At 45.3% G+C, this 8,149-nt stretch overlaps 1 non-coding gene across 1 annotated transcript; it reads right to left on the bottom strand.

Annotated features, from left to right (window-relative positions):
- Positions 1–3,019: 3,019 nt before the first annotated feature.
- On the bottom strand, positions 3,020–3,093 carry LOC115071550. The gene has a single exon (XR_003850646.1). It is a non-coding gene; the product is annotated as a small nucleolar RNA Z195/SNORD33/SNORD32 family (small nucleolar RNA).
- Between the last annotated feature and the right edge of the window lie 5,056 nt (positions 3,094–8,149).

The following is an 8,149-nucleotide window of genomic DNA, read 5'->3' as shown; positions in this document are numbered from 1 at the left end:
GACAGGCAGCTCTCAGTCAGCCTACCCTATTTAGTCAACTTCAGGCCAGTCAGTGAAAGATCCTGACCCAAAAAACAAGGAGCACAGGGCCTGAGGAGGAGGAATACCTAAATGCACCCTCATGTACCTTCACACACATGAGCACACATACATGCACAAACAACAAAGTAAAAAATAGCAATAATCAGTCACTGGTATGAAAAGATGTTGATCCTAATTCATAATAACAGAAACATAAACCGTGCATTCTACACTTATCAGAAAGAGATATAATTTTCTCCCTATGGGATTGCCAAATTTTGTAACCCAGTAGGTTGGTTAGGGCATGGGGAAACATATTATTGGTGAACAAAAATTGAAGACATTTCTTCAGAGGGCAATTTGGCAATCTCTAACATGGTCTTTGACCCAGCAATTCCCCTTCTGAGAATTCACCCAACAGAAATACACCCCTATGTGCCAAGGAAGTTGTGAGAAAATATATAGCAAACATATCACTGTGGTTTCACTTGTAAAGAGTGTGGTTAACAAGGTCTGCCAATTGTTTAAATAAATGATGGCACCATCATACAGTGGAACTGTACGGTGTATAGTGTGTGTGTGTGTGTGCGTGTGCACACACTTGAGAGAGGGCCTCCATATATAACCCAGGCTGGCCTTGAACTTGATTTGTACTCAAGGATGACCTTGAATTCCTGATCCTCCTGCCTCCAAATGCTAGGATTACCGGTGTGTACCACCACACCTGGCTTCTTCCTTCTCCTCCTCCTCCTCCTCCTCTTCCTCCTCACCCTGCTCCTTTTTGTTTTTTGTTTGTTTGAGGGTTTATTGTTTTGTTTTGTTTTTTTAAAGGTTTTACATATTTAGTATTGAACCAATGAATTCGCTCATGCAGAGCAGATAAAAAAAGTAAATCAGTCGGGCATGGTGACACATGCCTTTAGTCCCAACACTTGGGAGGCAGAGGCAGGTGGGTCTCTGTGAGTTCAAGGCCGACCTGGTCTACATAGTAAGTTCCAGGCCAGCTGGGGGCTATGGGGAGACCGTGTCTCAAAAACAAAAATAAAGTAAATTAGATTCCTAGTTTAAATATAACCAAATCTCCAGATTAAAAACTTTCCATCCTGTCTGGTAGGACCCATGGATGACCATATTTCAGCATAAACCATGGTGCCATTTTGTGTGAACCCTCACAGACCCAGCTTGGTTTTCCTCCAGTGTCTTCTCCTGGAGTTGCACCTGGAGTAGCTGCAGACATAGTCTGAACTGCTCCTTAATGGATCACACACAAAAGCTCCTGTATACAGCCAGCAACATGGCTCAGTGGGCAAAGGTGCTTGTCACAGATCCTGGTGACCAGAGTTTGATCCCTGGAACTCATGAAAATGGTGGAAGGAGAGAACCAACTCTCCAAAGACGTCCTGACCCACACACATGCAGGCTGTAGCACATACATGATCAACAGCAATTGATCATTCATGATTACCCCAGAGCAACAGGGGTTTTACAGAGTTTTGAGACAGGGTCTCATTATGTAGCTCTGCCTGGCCTGGAACTCAGAGCAATCCACCTGCCTCTGCCTCCGGAGTGCTGGGATCAAAGGTGAACACCACCAGATCCAGCCTTTCCTATTTCTTTTCATTTTTTATTTTTTATTTTATGTGTATGAGTGTGTTGCCTGCATGCATGTGAGTGCACCCATGTCGTGCAATGCCTCGGAGGTCAGAAGAGGGCTTCGGATTCCCCTGGAACTAGAGTTAAGGACAGTTGGTAGCTGCCATGTGGGTGCTGGGAATCGAACCTGGGTCCTCGGCAGGAGCAGTCAGTGCTCTTAACCGCTGAGCCATCTCTCCAGCCCCTCCTATTTCTTTTTCTTTTTCTTTTTCTTTCTTTTTTTTTTTTTTGGGTCGTCTTTTTGAGACAGGGTCTCCCTGTAGCCCCAGCTGTCCTGGAACTCGCTATGTAGACCAGGCTGGCCTTGAACTCACAGAGATCCGCCTGCCTCTGCCTCCCCAGTGCTGGGATTAAAGGTGTGCGCCACCACGCCCAGCCTATTTCTTTTTTAATGAGGCAAATTTCCTTGTGTAGCAGAAATTGTAGTCATCCTCCGTCATCCACTTTCCTTTTCCCTCTGCTTTTTGAGCAGATACATGGCTACTTGGAAAAAGAATAAATTCTCCAGCCTGCCTGGCAGCTAGGAATGAGCCTGTGTTCTAGCTAATGAGTGGGGGATAGAAGTTTCATAGGAATTGTTCCTAAAAAGAGAAGCTCATCCCTCTCTTTCCTATCATCTTTCTGCCAGCTGAAGCAGATGTAATGGCAAAGCTCGGCAAAGCCCATATTGAAGACGACCTAACGGAGAGAGAAGGAATCTGGGTCCCTGGTCATGGTAGAGTCTGAATATGAACTTCGCTGGAGAGAGATAGCAAAGCCTGATTTTGCGGAGCATTGATATCTTAAATTTTCTGTCACTTGAGATCAATCTAGTCCCCCTCCCCCCCATTCTCTCTGATGGTGGGAACTGAAGCCAGAACCTCACACACATTAAACATAACCATGTGCTCTATCACTAAGCTATACTCCCAGCCATGAACCTAATCATCACTGATACGTAGTATGATGTGGAATGATTTCTAAGATAAAAAGCAAGGAGGCCTGGCAAGATGGCTCAGTTGGTAAAGGTGTTTGCCAACAAGCCCAAGGATCTGAATTTAATTCCTGGAACTCCTAAGGGTGGATGGAGAAAACCAACTCCCACAAGTTGTCTTCTGATCTCCACATACATGTCATGACAGGCATGCATACATACACACACACATATACATGTATGCGTGCACATACACACTAAATAAATAAATGTAAACAATAAAATAAAAATCAAGGTAAAGAGTAATGTATACAATAAAGTCTTATTTCTGGTAAGAAAAATACAGGTAGGTATTTCCATATTTGCATCTGGGTCGGTTTTTCTGGAAGGATATATTGTTTGAAGTTTTGCCATGTGCAAATACTATTTTTTCCAGCCTCAGAGGTAATGCATCTCATGGCTGGGAATCTCGAACATGAGTGGGAAACATCCTCATCACAGGCTGACAAATACTATTTATTTAAAATAACTTAGGACTAGGGATTGTAGCTCAGTGGTAGAGCACTTAGTACCCAGGAAGTCCTGGATTTAAGCACTGATCACTAAAGAACAAGAACCACAGGGCATGCTGTTGCACACCTTTACTTTAATCCCAGAATTCAGGAGACAGAGGCAGACAGATCTGTGTGAGTTCCAGGCCAGCCAGAGATGCACAGTCAGACCCTGTCTCCAAGAAGAAGGAGAAGGAGAAGGGGAGGGGAGGGGAGGGGAAGGAAGGAGAAGGGAGAAAAGGCCAGCTTTTAAAATAGTAAAAAATTTAAATTATTTAATAATAAAATAACTATATATATGTATGTGCATGTGTATGTATATATGCCTATATAGACATATAAACACAGCCTGTAGCCCAGGCTGGCCTGGAACTAGAAATCCTCAGCTTCCTGAGTGCTAAGATTCCAGGTGTGCACCACCATGTCTGATGAGGTTTTTTAAAAATTATTATTTATTTATTTATTTTTATGTGTATGAGCATTTCGCCTGCATGTATGTAAGTGTACCTCCTGCATGCTCTAACCACTGATCAATCTCTCTAGCCCTGAGTTTTATATTTAATTTATTTAATTTGGATCATTTTGTGTTTTGGTTTTTTTTTTGGTCTTTTTGAGACAGGGTCTCCCTGTAGCCCCAGCTGGCCTGGAACTTGCTATGTAGACCAGGCTGGCCTTGAACTCACAGAGAACCACCTGCCTCTGCCTCCCAAGTGCTGAGATTAAAGGTGAGCGCCACCACGCCTGGCTAAATATATATCTTTAAATGCCACAGTATTTTGGAAAAAGAAGCAACATCTAACTAGTAATACTAAAAATAAAAAGCCTCACAACACAGAGGCTGGCCCACATGTGACAGATTGGAATGCTCATATTTGGCTGGCAGGAACACACTGCTGCTCTGGAACACACTCCAGTGTTTTCTTTGGAAATAAAGCATACACACACACACACACACACAAACTTTCCATAACACTCAGTGATTCCACGCCTAAGAAAAATAAAGACATGTGCCCTCCTCAACACGCACAAAACTACTGTGCAACAGTGTTCTGAAGAAATCTTCCTAACAGACCCAAATGACAGAAGACCATAATGTCCATCAGTGGGGAAATGTGAAAACAAACTGTGGTATGGCCATAAAGTGGAAATTAATGCAGCAAGAAAAAAGAACAAAACTGCTGGTAGCCATGATGTAATCCTAGCACTCGGGGCTGAAGCAGGGGCATTGCTGTGAGTTTGAGGGCAGCCTGGGCTATCTCAAAATAAAATGAAATGAAAAAAGAAAACAGGGGAAATGACTCAGTGAGTAAATGCTTGCTGTAAAAACCTCAGGGCCTGAGTTCAAATCCCTACACTCACATTAAAGCCAGGCATGGAGGTGTACACCTGTAACCCCAGCACTGGGGATGGAGATAGGCGGGTCCATGGGGCCTGCTGGCCAGCCAGACTAACCAAAATGGCAAGCTCCAAGTTTAGTGAGAGAATCTATTTTAAAAACTAAAGTGGACTGGAGCTGGAGAGATGGCTCAGTGGTTAAGAGCACTGACTGCTCTTGCAGAGGACCAAGGTTCGAATCCCAGCACCCACGTGGCAGCTAACAACTGTCTGTAACTCCAGTTCCAGGGGAATCTGACACCCTCTTCTGACCTCTGCAGGCATTGCACTACACAGGTGCACCTACATACATGCAGGCACTACATGAATACACATAAAAATAAAAATGACAAAATATTTTTAAAAACCTAAGTGGATGGAGAGTAGGCTCAGCGGTTAAGAGCACTGGCTGCTGAGAACCCAGGTTCAGTTGCCAGTTGGCTAACAACAGGTTGTAACTCCAGTTCCAGGGGATCCAATATCCTCTTTTGACCTTTGCACACACATGGTTCACCTACATGTATGAAGGCACAACATTTATACACATAATAATAATAAATAATAAATTTTAAAAATTTTTGGTCTTTTTTGAGACAGGTCTCCCTGTAGCCCCAGCTGTCCTGGAACTCAGTAGATAGACCAGGCTGGCCTTGAACTCACAGAGGTCCGCCTGCCTCTGCCTCCCGAGTGCTGGGATTAAAGGTGTGCACCACCATGCCCAGCTCAAAATAAAAATTTTTAATAAGGTGAAGTGATTACTGTCAACTTCAGTTTCCACACATGCCAGCACAGGCAATCTGACTCACACACACAGAGGACATACTGAGTGCTCCATTACCTAAAATTTTAGAAATATGAATCTAATCCCTAGTGACAGAAAGGAGATTGGGATGGCTTGAGCCAGGTAGGGACTACTAAAATAGAATGAGGAATTTTTAATTTATTTTTTATTGAGCTTTTGTACATTTCATACAACAGTTATTTTTTTTTCTTTTTTGGTTGTTTGTTTGTTATTTTGTCTTTTTGAAACAGGGTCTCCCTGTAGCCCCAGCTGGCCTGGAACTCACTATGTAGACCAGGCTGGCCGTGAACTCACGGAGATCTGCCTCCCTCTGCTTCCCGAGTGCTGGGACTACAGGCATGTGCCACCACTCCCCATCTACAGAGGCATGCTCTCCTTCATCCAGTAGTAATCAGCCTCTAATAGTTCTATGGCTGGCCTGCCACCCATTTCCCTTGCTCCACTCTGGGCCCTTGTCTGGTTGAGCTGACATGGGTCCTGTGCTCAATGCCACCATTGCCACAAGTTCACATGTGCAGCTTCTAGTGACCTGAAAGCTTCTGCTTCCCTGTGTTCATGAACCAGCCCTGGCTCTTACAGTCTTTCCGCCCCCTCTTCTCAAACAGTCCCTGAGCCGTGGATGGGTAAGGTTTAATATAGGAGTCCTATCTAGGGACACACACGCTGTAGTTTCTTATTCTTTAAAACTTGGCCAGTTGTGGCCTTCTGTGTGAATAGTACTCTGTTGTATAAGGAAGCTTCACTGGTGGGAGTTGAGGGATGCATTAGTTTTCTCTCCATCCCTCGTTCTCTTATGTTCCATGAGCCTTAGGTGTAGAGGTTCAACTGTAGATGTGTCACCTAATACTTGGCATCTCTCAGATGTATGTTCTCTGTGTCTGACCAGTTGTGGAATTCTGCAGTAGCCTCCATCTGCTGCAAAAAGAAGCTTCTTTGATGAGTGGTGTATGGTGTGCTTGTCAGAGTCCTAGTGGGCAGGTCTGTCCGGCTGATCAGGAGCCAGGGAAGATGGGGGTGAGGGGACTGCCTCAGGAGGGATTTAGCAATCTGCTCTAGGGTGTTTGGTTAGTTTGGGCTAAGAAGCTAGTCTAGAGATCTGAGGTGGAGGATTTGGATCCCCCGTGGGTGCAAGGCTGGCAGGGGACCAAACCAGGAGGTTTTTGGAGCAAGATAATAGAGCCAAATTTCAGTAGAGGTTATGAGGATAAAGTCATTTGTTAAAATTCATCAAAGGAGCTGTGCATAGTGGCTCACACCTTTAATCCCAGCTCTTGGGAGGCAGAGGTAGGTGGATCTCTGTGAGATTAAGGCCAGCCGGGTCTACATAGCAACTACGAGGCCAGCTGGGGCTATAAGGAGACCCTGTCTCAAAAAGACCAAACAAACAAAAACACCCCAAAAACTCATCAAACTAGGCTGAGGCAGCAGCTCAATAGGACAGTCCTTGCTTAGGGTTGCTGAGCCCTGGGTCTGAGTCCCAGCACTGAAAACAACAGAAACCACCCTACCAAACTGTACACCTACATGGTGCTTGGTACTGTGTGGGAATCATGCCTCTGCGAACTTGGCCTGAACTACGCAGTGTGTGCCTCCCTACTTCCCACTTCTCTCTGTTTCCTGAGAAGTTGCTTATAAATCATCATGTCTTCCCAGTTCACTTGGGGTGTCTCCCTTCCCCAAAGTGCACTAGGCCTGTCACTCAGGACGTCTAACATCAGCACCCCCATTCTCCATATTCCAGGGCCCATGGGTTTTGTAGGATGAGGCCCATCAGGAGGAAAAGTCTCTGAAACTGCTAGTAAGGACATTGTGAACTGAATGTTAAATGCCCCCATAGGCTCGTATCTTTGAAAACTTCGTCCCCAGCTGGTAGTGCTGGGTTGTGGAACCTTCAGGAGTTGAAGCCTCTGTGAAGGAATAGATCTCTGGGGGTGGGCCTTGAGGTTTTATAGACCTGCCTCTTTCCAATCTCCTTTCTGGCTGTAGACACAATGTGACCAGCTACCTCATGATCTACCTTCCCCATCCCAATGGATTGTATCTCCTCAAACTGTGAGCCAAAATAAACCCTTCCTCCCTTAAGTTGCTTTGTCATCCAGTATTTGATCATATCAAGATGGGGGAGGGACCAGTGAGACGGCTCGGTGGATAAGGGCACCTCCATCGGTCCTGATGACCTGAGTTCCACCCCTGGGACCCACATGGTGGATGGAAAGATCCAACTCCTGTATGTTTATCTCTCTGACCATCACATGTGCACTGTGGCACATGTCTGTCCACATATATGCACACACATGCGCACAGATAAATAAATAAAAATGTAACAAAAATACAGTCAAAGGGCATAGAGTAGGGAAAGTGAAGCTGGTCCTTCAAAGAGAATCATCCGGTCTCTGTTGGGAGGTTTGTGAGGTGGTGGCTGGTTGGGTGTGACACTGGAAATAAGCCCAGGTTCTGTTTCGTTTTGTTTCTTTGCAGTACTGAAGATTGAACCCAGGAATGGGTGAGTGCTCTAACACTGAGCTATGCCTTTGTTTTATTCCTGGAGATGGGTCTTGCTGTGCTGACCAGGCTAGTCCCATATTCCTGGGCTCAAGCACTCTTCCCACATTAGCTTTTTCAGTAGTTTGGGACCACAGGCCCTCTGAGCCCCAGGCTCTGTTTGGTAAGCCCCACTACTCTCCATCTGCCCTTCACTGTAACAAGCTCATTTTACATCCCAGCTCACCTAAGCTCCGGCAGAGACTCACAGGCTGTCATCACCTAGCTAGGAGCTGTTCTCACGCTGCCATGCAAACAGCCAACAGGTATTTCCCAAGCTTGGCAACATCAAGA

This window comes from Nannospalax galili, unplaced genomic scaffold (assembly GCF_000622305.1).
Source record: "Nannospalax galili isolate Female #2095 unplaced genomic scaffold, S.galili_v1.0 scaffold538, whole genome shotgun sequence".
Lineage (NCBI taxonomy): Eukaryota > Metazoa > Chordata > Mammalia > Rodentia > Spalacidae > Nannospalax > Nannospalax galili.
This window is presented reverse-complemented; position numbering and strand designations above follow the sequence as displayed.